Source organism: Mya arenaria, chromosome 11 (genome assembly GCF_026914265.1).
Source record: "Mya arenaria isolate MELC-2E11 chromosome 11, ASM2691426v1".
Taxonomy (NCBI): domain Eukaryota; kingdom Metazoa; phylum Mollusca; class Bivalvia; order Myida; family Myidae; genus Mya; species Mya arenaria.
The window spans coordinates 5,627,235-5,642,142 of record NC_069132.1 but is presented as its reverse complement, the minus strand read 5'-3'; positions in this window follow the sequence as shown (position 1 = coordinate 5,642,142).

The following is a 14,908-nucleotide window of genomic DNA, read 5'->3' as shown; positions in this document are numbered from 1 at the left end:
GTAAAAATGTAGAACTCTCTTCGCTGAGTTTTGTCATCATCCGTCTTTTGTATGATTTGTTCTTGTTTCCTAATAATATCTACTTATTATAAAGAGCATTTCAAACGAATGGACATTTCTCCCACCTCAGATAAGTAGATCCAATAATTTAACCATGCTAGAAATTCTTTTCTCCCACCTCAGATAAGTAGATCCAATGATTTTATCTAATTTTATCTAATAAAAAGGATCCAATGATCCGATGAAACCTCGTTTCCGCAAAACACCCTACGCTCGGGTCGGAATAAACCTATCTTACACTCTCGGCCATGGAAGATACTTATAATCTTGCCCACAGGCGAAGATAAAATGCCCGTATGGAACTACTTTTTAATGGTTACCACACAGTAATTACCTCCCTTGTTGATGACTGTCGTCTGTAACATCATGGAAATCTTGTCTTGTGACAATATTTAGAACGCTTATTAATTATTTCCCGCTTCAAATGTCACCATAAAACAGTTTTCACGCACCTTTCAATAAATAATGCTTCACTCTCCTAAGAATTTAAAGACCGATTTGACTATTCACATAGTCTAAATCACTGCGCGCAAATCCATGACAACCACAAATTGTCGCATATCCATACGCAATTATTTTCACTAAGCACAAAAGAGTTCCAGCAAAAAATACATTTTTACTTAATTTTGTTTAACTGAGGTGGTAGAAAAAGCATCTATCATAGCCGCTCGTGTAAGATAGGTTCATCCCGACCCTCGCGCATGGTGTTTTGCGGAAACTCGGTAAACCTCGTTACCGCAAAACACCCTCCTCTCGGGTCGGATTGAACCTATCTTACACTCTCGGTCATGGAAGCTACTTATAATCTCATGTTGAAGTCGTATTCATTTAAAGGGAATGTTACTGCTAAAATCACACTGTTATTGTTTGTTATATTTGCAGTTTTTTGTACGAATATGTTCTTCGAATTGCTGACTTGTCACTAATAGTCTATTTCTGCTCAAAATTAAGTTCTTGCCCTATAATCGGAATTTTAGTGAAAATGTATTTCGGATATGCTTTCAAGTTAGGACAATGTGTACGGAAAGCATATCTGATTTGCAATTCACTCATTCAACTTAAGTATAATGTCTAATATTTTACTAAACTTTAAAATAATTTACTGTAGAACGGGTCCGAAGTACTTTGAATGCAATGCTACGAGTTGTGGTGTTCAACATAAATGTTAACTTCCATGAATATTTGAAAACTATTATATCGGTTTTAAGGAAACAGTTTCTTGATTGAAATTTTGTTAAATCATTATTTTCCTGGTATATGTTTTTTATAGTTTCCTGTTAGGTTGCGCTATGTAGTTTACTTCCTTTCCTCACTATTATTTATACGTCCACTGCTGCGCACCTCAATGCAAAATCCAGCAGTCCAGGGGCTATGTATGATGAAATAGCGAAACAAAAAAATTGTCGAAAACTGACATAAACTTGGTATCGATGTGTACAATGCATTGATACTTACTAACTGAAGTACCACATAGTTTACAATTAATTTATTTTTCGCAGTTTTTTCGTATTTTTCCATTAAAAAAAGATTACTACATGTAGGTATGTCTACCTAGTAGAATTCATTCCTTATGCGTGATTGGCTGGTCAATGTTATCACGTGATATTACCAAGTTAGATATATACCTTAAATATTCAAACTGTTTAAAGTGAGCCTTCGTAGCACAGTGGATACAACACTAAAATGCAATTTTGGCGACACCGATTCAAACCCGGTCTCCGACTCGATTTTTTTCAAGTATGATATCAAAGAGTAAAACATTTTAATAAATAATTGTCCTCAGATTCGTTACAGATTTTTTTTTGTGCCAATCTGGTGTACAGTCCCTTTAAATATGTCTTTGCATAAACATTGAGTCGTCGTGTATCCCAACCCTCCATAACGATATTCAACGAAAAATCGGTAAACCTAAGAAACAGTACATACATGTTACCGTGTGTGATTGTGTCCTTAAAAGTTTCAAAATTTTAATAGCATGTATGATAGTATAATTTTGATAAAAAATATTTAAGAAGATATTTGAAGAGATCGTGTGGAATGTAAACATCGCATAATTTGCGATATTAATACGAGTTTTGCATACATTAAGGAGAACATGAGCTTATTGTAAGAATATATTGTTATTTTCTATAATATTAACTTCAATAAAAGTTTAATATTTCATGTCATAGGATCGCACGAGGTTATTCAGCTTGCCGAATTATATACAATTACGGAAAGTTTTAAATGAAAGTGTTGAATATCAATTTTGAGGACTTCGTATTGTGGCTGATACTATACCCAATCATTCTTCAAGATTCAATTATTGAGTGAATATTATCATCTCTTAGCATATTTAAGATACCTTTATATACCAGGTACGTGACTGAGTCGATTCCTGTATTAGACCGTGATGACTTACTTATTGTCCGTGCACCGTTTCTTTTGGTGTTATTCTAATGGAAAACATTAGGGTACTTTTTAACTAAATGCCATTTAAATTAGTGCCCGTATGTGGTCAAGGGTGCACTCTCTATATTCAAGATTGCGAGTGATAGAATGATATATCAGTTGTTTTTTTAAAAAACGCATTAACAATTGCTTGGAAATAGAAAAAATAATTAGGCAGCCTGGCCGCTAGGCCGCTAGCCCGCCAACTTCACGCCGCTAGGCCGCCAGGCCGCTAACTTCACGCCGCTAGGCCGCTAGACCGCTAACTTCACGCCGCTAGGCCGCTAGGCCGCTAGGGCGCTCACTTCACGCCGCTAGGCCGCTAACTTCACGTACATCAAGAAATGGCAATTATTCGACGAGGCCGCGTCCATAGGGATACATGTTTGCAATTGTCAATGGGGAAGTGTATACGGATAAATTTTAGTTATGAACAAAAAATTTGTTAGTGATATCAACTCTTATTCAACTTTACTTAAAATTTGTCGTCAATAACCGTTTTGATGCGTGTAAAACTTCCAAAACGTCATATAAAACGAATAAGCCTAATGTTTAAAACGGGAAATTAAAAAAAGTTATTCTCTGTGTTTTTTGTATTGACTGGTCGCCGGTCATACGAGTTCGTTATTTTAGAAATTTACTTTCTGTGAAAACGATTTATATACACGCTGTGGTAGTAAATAAGCATGTGAGAATATATACGGGCATATTGTGAATAATAGTTTAAATTATGCATTTGATAACAAATATAAGTGCCTTAACACGACATTAATTGACTATTTTAAATTTAAGTGATATAAAATGGAAGTACAAAGCTTAATTCACACGATTTTACTAACAAATATAGGTCGCAATAACAAAATTAACACAATTTAAATTTAACTGATATAAAATGAAAGTTCAAAGCGTAATTCACACGATTTAAAACAAACATTCATGAATAAAAGTAGGCCGAAAAGGATCAGGCCGAAATGATATCTCGGCCGAATCGACTCGACACCAATAATTTTATCGGTGATAATGCAAGGTACCAGTCTAAATAATTTACGCATGCCGGAGACGACCGAGTAACTACGATCTAGAAAGTTGATTAAACCGTCATAGTTCGGCTATGTCCGTGTTTATTCGGAATTTTAACAATTGTATATATTGTCACATGACTTTATTGAGCCAATTGGGTATCGATATTTTTCACGTGCCACAACGATTCAGCTTCCTCCTCCTTCTTTTGCGGGGAAAGAAAACGCGAAAACTCACTATGGTAAGAGGTGTTTTAGGACATGTTCACCAAGGGCAAACTCTCCATACAATGGCATGCAATGTACCGCTATGGCTCTGGTTGCATTATTGGCTTTTTTTAGTTACGAACACAACCACATGTCCTCATTAACGGCTGTCGATGTAGACTGTATACTGAATGAGGGAAATGCTTTGTATTCTAACATAGTCGAAAGTATAAACGAGGCTCGATATTTATCGCATAATGATTTGCCAACATCCATTAGGTTTAGAAATGATTTATTTTGTCCGCAATATATGCTTGATGTTTACTATGGTAACGTAAACGGTGATACTGACGTCCATTTGGGTCAATCCCCATTCAGCCGCGTCTTTGCTGCCTAACATCAACATTCGTCTTGACCCAACCAGAAGTGTTGCCTGTTTACTTAGAAATGTATAGGGAAATGAATTAGTACTGTTTAACCTTAAATAGATTTGCTGATCTCCAGCGTCTGACACGCCATTTTTATACCAGAATGAAATAAAAGCGAGGTGCATATAAGCGAGATTATTCACGGATATGAACGAGCGATGTGGCATTTACTTTAGACAAAGAGTAATTTCAGCAGCTATAAGCCCACCTATGTTTAAGTGCATTATGTGATAGGATATTACCAAAGATAATTAGCATAGGCCAGTGGCGAAGCTTCCACTAGGCTTAAGGGCTCCGGTCTGCACATCATTTTTTCCTGTTATGAAAGAATAAAATACCGTAAATTAGACATGCTAAGAACTTTCAGGGTAAAATCCCCTTTAGATAGATGTCAAAATGCGCCATTAGTCAGTCTCAATAGTTTGATGCCTGCATATCAAAATGGTCTAGCTACGCCCTTGTAGGTTCTAAAAATACTTATTCAAATGTACCTTAACATTGCATTAACAATGTATCTCCATTTATTTACTTGAAAAGAACGTTCACTTTAATTTGATCTCGCTGCGCTTACTTATCTTTATAAGTGTGTTTGAACTCTTAACATTGCAGTTTGATCTTTTTTCCAAGTGGTCTCAACTTTCGTATCGTATTATTCACTTATGAAAGTGATCCGTCTTCCCTTTCTTCCGATCCTTTTTCCCGAATAGTCTCACTTTCACCTAATGTTTCAAAATGATGTTATTTTTTCTGTCTTCTTAGCTTTCCGCAGTTTTCACACAAAAAACTTTCTGAATAAGATTTTTTTATATTTCTGTTTTGTTCATTACCTACTCCTAAGTTGTTGTTTGGTTAAGTTTGTATTGTTTTTATCCTCCAGATAAGTATAGCCTTTCAACTATAAACAATACAAAGTATAGACATAGAAACACACACATAATGGACATATATAAAACATAAGGTTATTTACAGTATACACAAACAATTCATTGAATCTCATATTTTGACTGTAACAGACTTTTATCGTCCGTTTTTATAGTTAGTTTATCATTGTATTCTGGTTACATTGGCACATATCGTCTTTTTTTCTTCGTAAAATTTGACTCACCTATAAACAGTGGATTCAACAAAAATATAAAATTGCTTCTTTTACATTAAACGTCTGGACTGCTGTATCCCGACATTTTTCTAGAAGACGGAACTTGCGCTCGTTCTATAGTTTCACGGCAAGAAGCTTAAATACAATCTGCTTTCGAGAACTTGGAATGACTCTCCAACAATGTAAGATATGATGTAGAGCTACATTACAATTGTGAATTGAAAATCATGCTACATTTCCCCCGACTCAAAACTGCTTTAATAACGTTCAGTGGTTGATTTTTCATAATTTCAGAGCAATATACTGTGCAATGAATACAGAGCCTTCTTACACAACAAAGGCGCAATGAATGGATATATAATCATTAATAATCATTAAGGATATTGATGGTTCCGTGCAGTAAGGGTTAACGTCGAAGACACCCAAACTGAAACTACAAGTATTCGAACACGTGTACATGTAGATCTATCATATATACAAAAAAAATGTTTCTTCATGAAAAATGAACTTGCTCCATGTAGGTCTTAGAAATACAAATTGCCAAGGTCCCGACTTGAGTATACTTAAATCAGTACGGTCCCCTTTGCTTATATTTCATAATCTACTATTAATGATTTATGTTAAGGTATGCCCAATGAAAGCTTCGAACACTTCAACCGAACTATTTTGTGTCGTACTCCTGGTAACGCTATTCGTTGGCCTCTAAAGGTGTTAAGTGTGCCCAATGCCACATGTCTGCCGGACCTTCCACCCGCGTTAAGACATTGGTGAGGATTTTTTTCCTGTATTAGAGTAAGTCATTTCTAAAATCATTGTCAGCTAAACGAAGTCGGAGTCTCACCTATATATAATGTCTCCGGTACTGTGACTTACGGGAAGATTTAATAGGATTCGCTAAATGTAAGTCGACCAGGGGCGAGTTGTTGGCCAACGCGTTTTTGATAAACCTTGAACAAGCGAATGTCGACTTGGGCAAAAAGCGTGGCCAGGGCTATGACGGTGCCGCAAACATGTCTGTTATTCATAAGGATGTAAAAGCAATGATAAAACATCGAATCTTGTGAGCTCTGCACAATCGCTGTAAAGCACATAACCTTAATTTAGCAATCATTTAAGCTGCGTTAGAAATGTATGCTAGTAACATGATAGGGCCCGTACAGCAGGTAGCATAAACATTGTGCTTAACGACTGCTACGGTTCCAAGAAAACGTTGAGTACGAGACTAGATCTAGATCTAGATTTGACTATATTTGAAGCCATTACCCGTGCAATTTTGATGTAGCTCTAAATATTAAAATATAAATATTAGATTGGATTACATTGTTTATTCGAAAAATGGTTTGACATTACAAAATGCAAATACTTAAGATGTTTTGCGCATAATTAATTCACTTTAATGTGTTCATATACCCTTGAAGTTGCATCATTTTACCAAGTTTTTAGCAAATTGTCGACGTGTGGATGGGTCACCACTCCAGCACGCTCCCCACATATGCACATATCCGATAGTTTTTAAACACCTCTTGGTGGAAGAACTTGGAATTTGGTCCTAGCTACGCCCCTGAAGTTGTAGCATAATTAGTGTTTGTACTTTAGCGGGAAAGAAAAGTTTGTATTTTTTTGTTCTCAAAGTTTTACAAATAAGAAAGGGTTTGTTCTCACTTTGCCAACCGTTAATTGCCTCCAATTAAAGTAACTACCAATTTTGTCCTCGCACCTCCAACTTACCTGTATTTTCACCATTAGACTGGCACCCAAATTTATTTGTTGTTGAAATTAACTTCTAATCCTTCATATCAGATATATAATGTTTTAGTATTAAAAGTTAGTTTCAACAAAAACAATGTTGATTTTGACTTGTTCATTGTAACAGTAATACAATACAATAAACAATCATACAATAAACCAAATGATCTTTATCATTAATCAATCTAAATTAATCAACAACTTTAATTAATAAGCTTGTACAATTGCGTAGCTATTTGATTTCAAAAAAAAAAAATATTCTATTTACAAGATGTTCGGGGAAAATAAGAATTTTCATAGATTTTTTTTATGCAGTTAAACTATTTAATTACATTTGGGTGTTAGTACACTGCTTCTACTTAAATATGTATTGGTATAATTTATGAACCAGTATGAATAAGTTTCCTAACTTTCTCTAAAGAATAATTATTGATACATTATCAAAAACAGCGAAACCAAGGAGCAACAAAAGAGTTTCCTTCTCTTTGATCTCAGGCATTCAATTAATTTAAGTAGAAGAAAAATGTGGTCCTTTATTGGGGATTGGAAGCCGGTTTGATATTCATTCAACACATATTTCTCGTTTAGATATAAAGTCAAGCTAGCATTAAGAACCGAAGTAAAATGTTTGCAGAAATGGCCAAAAACAGAAATTGGTCTATAAACTAGCTTTAACGATAGTCTTTGTCAATTTGCTTGAAAATCAAGTAATGAGATAATTCTCTGGTCCATTTATGTCCCTTTTATTTTCAGTCCCTTTCAGAATGACCTACTCTTTCAATTCCTCATTCCCTTTTAAACAGTATCAATTGATTAATCTCTTCATGTTTCCAAAGTCTTTTTTGTAAAGAACAACAACAGCAATGATCATGTTGATTTATATTACCATTTTCAAATCGTTTTCCTTGTATTCCACATTAATTTTAACTCGTTTTCCGCAGACTGCGACCTGTATAGCCTGAGGGAGGACACACTGTCTCATGCTAAAGGTTATCACCATGGTAACAGCATATCAACCCTTAGAAATCAGGTCCGGTGTGATGTTGTTTGTGATGATGTTTGTAAGTCGTTTCATTTTCCTTCCTCGGCCTGTTTCTTGCCTAGAGTAAAGCTTTTTTTCCCGATATGCAATTATATTTCTATTACGTTTTATATTTCCCAAGGAGCCACCGATTTGCCCAGAACAATATTTCTTTCATATATTTCAATATGAAGTATTTCGTCTTATTGAAATTATGTGCCTTTGATCATAGTTCCTTTGTAATTGTCTGAATGAGCATAATACTTACATTCTATACTGAAAAGCTTTTATCCGAGAATTCATGTCATTCCAGTAAATAATCCCAGGTACACTTGTTTCTTCCTTCAAGATCTTGTGGTGTGAATGATGAGTTAGATAACGTCTTCGAATTATAATGACGTCAAGGGGAGCCTGTCATGAGGTTGGCGGAAGCGAGCCAAGGGAGGACACACTGTCTCATGCTGGAATGTAGGCAGGAGACAAGGATGTCGCCCCGTGGTTCACCCCTAGTCTACATAGCGACGATTTCTTCTTCTCCTTTCGTAGCTTCGTGAATGTTTGTTTATTCAGGGAGGTTCACCCCTGATCTACAGACGACGATTTTTTCTTCTCCTTCTTTCGTGGCTTTATGGTCGTTTATTCAGGGTGGTTCAACTCTGGTGTACATAGCGTCGATATTTTCTTCTCCTTTAATCGTAGCATTATAGTCATTTCTTCAGGGTGCCATTAACCTTTGGTTGCATCTCAGCTAACCCCGCAGTCTTATTCTCTAGTTTTGTGGACATTCATGCGTTCACTGTGAGTCAATCAATTTAGGCATTTTTCTTGCGGCGTCATGGTGTTCGTGCCAATAACTAGACATGTTTGTCTTCTAGCCTTCAAGATGTAATATACTTATATTCTGTTCTGTTCTGTTCTGTTCTGTTGATTACGCTTAGATATAACTTACCTTAATTGGTAGTGAACATACTAAATTTAACATAAATTTAAACACCACAAGTTTGCAAAATAGTTTAGCTTTTCAAAGTTTTACCGCGAACAAATAAATCAAAATGTATACATATATCTAAGCGTAATCAACAGAACAGATATAGTTTAGAATTAATCATTTGTAATAAATACTTAATAAAAAAATACTGGACAGTTTTAACCTGCTCAGTTGAACGTAAACTAAACTTCCCATTAAAAGACGCTTAATTAATCAAACTACTTTACTTATTTACAACAATATAGTCAGAAATGTACGGATTGCATCCGTGTTGGTTAACTTCATATCCTGATTGGAACATTTATGAGTTAAACCAAAAAATACATTGCATTTTATTTCTGTTACACCGATGTCCGACTGGTCAGTAGAAATGCCCCATTTACGGATAATTAATGAAATGTCCTTCAATAATTTACACTTTGTATATGTTCAAAAGCAAAATATAATGACTGATGTGTAAATGATATTGCGCAAATACAGGAAATTTACGAATTTGTATACAATTTGTTATTTTAATAAATCCATTTCATTTATGTTAGCTGTCCGTGCAAACAGTGACACGAAATTTAACGCTCGAGGTGTCCGGGTAGTGTTCAGTAGCTCATAAATATGTAACAATAGAAATCCACCCCATTTAATTAACTGTAACCCGGTACTTGACGTGAAAATAAGCGGTTCAGATCATCTTGAGGTTAGAATGAAAGTATGCCGATATTTTTGACATCATATCTGTATACAATTAATGAATAACTTTTGTTAAATATATATATTGTCAGTATACGATACTATATGTGTAAAGATGTCTAAAATCGATGCAATTTGCACAAAATATTTGAAATGATTTTTCCGAGCTTAGTTAAAACAAATATACTCTTGATTTCAAATACATTTAAGAGCGAGCAAGATATACACACATGAAATATTGTTAAGAAGTAAAGAAGTTACTACTCACATCTGAAATGAATATATTGAAATCCTTCGTATAGATACATGCATAAAATCCCGTGTGGAATCTTGTATGTCCGGCTCTGTAATGTTCAATTATTCAACATACAATTAATTTAAACAAAGGTGGATGCAATAGATAACATTAACACGTCACTAGCTATCTCATAAAAATACGTTTTTATGTATGTTCAATAAACAGTACGACACAGATATCCAATTTTCTTGTAGTCCGAAAAAAAGAAAAATATCCGAAAGTTTAAGTTACTTTAGACCGTGACGAGATCACGTGATCATCATGTCAACCGCAGCCAAGCGCCTTGGGATACAGAGGATGTTTTCGTTTGGTAGCGATGGAAAAGTGATAGCCATCTTGTAAATACACTCAGGTAATTGCAAATTTGATGACAAGTACGATGCTTTTGTCAGGGTTGCCCCTAAAACATGTCACATGGCTGTCACTGGACCTTGGATAGCGTGTTTATATTGAATTACTCGGGCGAGGTAATGGAGCTAGCCAGACCGAGTAACATGAGCTACCGGAGCCGATGAAACATTGCATCAATTGAATGAAATGACGTGCGGACACCATTTACGGGCGTGATTTATGAAAATATTTCATGTACATGCTTATGTGACAGTTTGAATGTTCACAATGTGTCAACCGTACAATTTCATTACATGTACATTAAAAATACCCCCTTCGACTTTACTATGTACGCCTAATTGATTAGTCTAGACACAGCATAAAATGTACATGATTCAGTGCTTTAAAGATTTTGAGTATATTTGTATACTACACAATAATTGACAAAGTTAGGATTGGTAAAATTTGGAAAGATATCCAAACTGTTAGTAAATCAATGCTATAAATGATTTTTACCTCGTCGACCATGTGCACGTGTTCACGTGTTCGTCAAAACATATTAGCAACACAAACCAAAACTAAAATCTTATTTATTTATATAACAAAAATGCTTTAAATAACAATTTAGTGCAAACTATTACTACTTTAAATACAATAAAAAGATTTTAGTAAACCATGATACGAAGGAATGGACAAAAAACATTACCTAAACAAGAAAGCAACCTCCATCTTTTCTAATACTCCTTTATTGTACACAAGTATGATGAAACATTAAGGACGCTATTCCAAAAATATATGGTATTTAAAAAAACGTGACAACACGTTTCACCACCAAATGAACGACCACATTAATGGACAAACGTCGCTCTCTTTATATATGAATTATGCCAAAGGGACCTGTTTTTGTAGATCTGCAATGATGATAACTTAATTAGTATGCGTAAACATACATGTTTGAATAGACACAGTCTCATTGAAATATTAAATTTGTGCATGATTATATCACTACTACAGAGGTGGCGACGTTTTAAATTAAACAATCTAGTACCCGCCGAATGAGTCTACCTCGATAGCCCAAATAGGTCTTACCCGATGGATGAATGTGTCTAACCCGATGACCCACATAGGTCTAACCCTATGGGCCGAATAGGTCTTGTCCTACGTGCCGAATGGGTCTAACCCTATGGACCGAATCGGTTTAACCCTATGGACCGAATCGGTTTAATCCTATGGACCGAATCGGTTTAATCCTATGGACCGAATCGGTTTAACCCTATGGACCGAATCGGTTAAATCCTATGGACCGAATCGGTTTAACCCTATGGACCGAATCGGTTTAATCCTATGGACCGAATCGGTTTAACCCTATGGACTGAATGGGTCTAACCCTATGGACCGAATGGGTCTAACCCTATGGACCGAATCGGTTTAACCCTATGGACCGAATCGGTTTAACCCTATGGACTGAATGGGTCTAACCCTATGGGCCGAATAGGTCTAACCCTATGGGCCGAATGGGTCTAACCCTATGGAACGAATGGGTCTAACCCTATGGGCCGAATGGGTCTAACCCTATGGAACGAATGGGTCTAACCCTATGGGCCGAATGGGTCTAACCCTATGGGCCGAATAGGTTTAACCCTATGGGCCAAACAGGTCTAACCAGATGGACGAATGTGTCTAACTCGATGGGCGAATCAGTCTTACTCGATATTCGAATGAGACTTACTTGATGGGCGAATGAGTCTTACTCGATGGGCGAATGAGTCTTACTCGATGGGCGAATGAGACTTACTCGATGGGTAAAATGGATATAAATGTATAACCAAAAGGTTTGAATTGTTCTAACCCGATGGCCCGAATGAGTCTTAGTTCAACTCTTGTTCATTCCAACAAACCAAACTCGTAAACAAACAGTTTGAACTGAGTATAAATAACCAAGCTTGACAGTATTTAGTCGCTGTTAGAATCATTACAGCGCTTGACCGAATTTCTATGTTAAGTTTATTATATTGCCGAAAAATAGCTATTACAGAAAATATTTATATTATGTCATGTATTGAACTTTTAATATGCAGACGGGCCTTTGACTAGTCTTTCGTTCAGTTCATTTATTTTATTGACACTTTCAATACATGTAAACGTTCATTCATTTTAATCAATTCCTTATGATTATGAAACTTGACGGGTTTATGACATTTTTTACGACGTAAGCAATCTTTGAGGGCTGAAAGTATATTTCTTTTTTTACCCTTCACCGATATTTTCCATGTATCTGTGAAAGATATGTTATATAAATACGCAGTACAGTATAGGTGAGACTGATTTGTTATTTCACTATAACCTTTACACTTTGCAAGGAGTGTTGTTAAATAACTTTATTGGAAATGGTAATTGGTTATGATATAATACATAAGGCCGGTCCTCTAGGGCTTGTTTGAATAACCTACCATAGTGGAAAGCCTTATACGCTGCTTAAGAGTGCTCGAGGACAATCACTTTGTTATTGACAAAATCTATACGATAAAGGTTTTTAAAATATTTCTTTTTTGAAAAGCAGTTTATGCCAAAAAAAGCGGTTCATAACGCACGGAAACTAACGATATTAAGCCTTTATTACGAACAATCTATAAAAGTCCGGGTTTAGACTCAGACCTGGGAGTAGGAGTATTGGTCCCAGCCCAGACTCAGACCTGGGAGTAGGAGTATTGGTCCCAGCTCAGACTCAGACCTGGGAGTAGGAGTATTGTTCCCAGCTCAGACTCAGAAAAGCACTTTTATTAAGTTAAAAAGAATCGTCTTTATTGCGCTAGTTGTACATATTTTTAAATTATTGTACAATTTGAAAAAGTAATATAATATAGCAAATTACACCATCAATACTCAAATACAATGATATGAAGTTTTGTCACTTGAGTCTGAACTCAGACTTGAGACGATTCGTAATCATGGCCCGGCCATTGTCACTAAAATTATTTGAGATTTTTTTATCAAAATTTCATAGGATGTCGATATCATTATACTTGTTAGAGGAAGCCGGACAAAACATCCCATGGACTAAGGCTCCCATTGCGTGATATCATTATACTTGTTAGAGGAAGCCGGACAAAACATCCCATGGACTAAGGCTCCCATTGCGTGATATCATTATACTTGTTAGAGAAAGCCGGACAAAACATCCCATGGACTAAGGCTCCCATTGCGTTTTTGAATAGCTGGACAAAACATCCCCGAGCATTTAAACATAGTTAAGAAAACATCCCATCTTGGACATATTATATAATGTTTGCCAGTATAAACACACCTTTATTATCACAACAAAGGTGGTTTCTTAGTAATCATTAAATTATTTCTAAATGTAAATGGTTGTTACCTCACTGTTAATGGGCTTTTAGTATCAAAATGATATGGGGTGTTTTGTCCACCATGTTAAAACGATCTGGGGTGTTTTGCCCACCATGTTAAAACGATCTGGGGTGTTTTGTGCACCATGTTAAAATGATCTGGGATGTTTTGTTCACCCTATAACAATGATGTGGGAGATTTTTTCCACCTAGTCAAAAAGGACATGGGAGGGTTTGTCCATGGGATGTTATGTCCTACATTTATTGGTAGAATATATATCTATTTTGGACATGTAAATCAAAGTGTAGCGTTCATATCAGACTTATCAAGCCCTTTAAAGTTCATTAAACATTGACACGATACTTAAAACAAGTTTATTAAAGGCCTTTTATGACAATAGTAATTGTATGCGCACATAAAGATATCTGTTGCTCTTCAAAAACCGATTTGTTCATTTTTTGTTAAAAAAACCACCTGTATCATTGCCATTTAGTTCTCTTTACCGGTGAGCTATCCACCCCTTGTTAGATTTCAAACGTTACTGCTGATGCTACTGAAAACTATACTATCGAAACCTAGGCAACCTTTTAATTGAGTGAAACTCTAGATTTGGGTTCCTAAGCAACAGAATCATTAGACACCTTAAATGGAAAAACATACCCGTTTTGCATATTTTTCGGTGAACATGATATGCTTTGCTTGGTTTTCGACCCTACCTTTTGACAAATACATCAATTTTAGAACGCCATTTTACAACATTTCGATCATTAACTAAATAAGGATACGTTTCACTTGTAAAAAGGTTTCAAAATTGTACTTTCAACCTTCACGACAACGATTAGCAAACGGATGTTGTAGTTTATATTCCTGCATAAACAAATATTTGTAATATATTTGATTATCTTCAAAACACTAATAAATGTCATTGAGCAGTTCCATCTTGTATCTTTTTAGTCGAAGGAACACTGCGGCGGTTGTCCAAAGATGCGGTCACCTTGATAAACGTCCATCTACATGCCAATATAAATGCGGCCACATTTTTTAAATCTAGGATATATATAGATTTAGACAATGGAGCTAACTTTAAATGACCAATAAACGTTGGGGGGTGGGGGGGGGGTACTAAGGGGCATAACTTTTTGGCACAACCTAAAGTATATGGCATAAACTATTTGCATGGGGGTTTGAGGTTACTTTCCTTCAGAAAATTTGTAGTCGGAACGGGTGCAATTTTAGCGTATTTTTTTATTACCTTT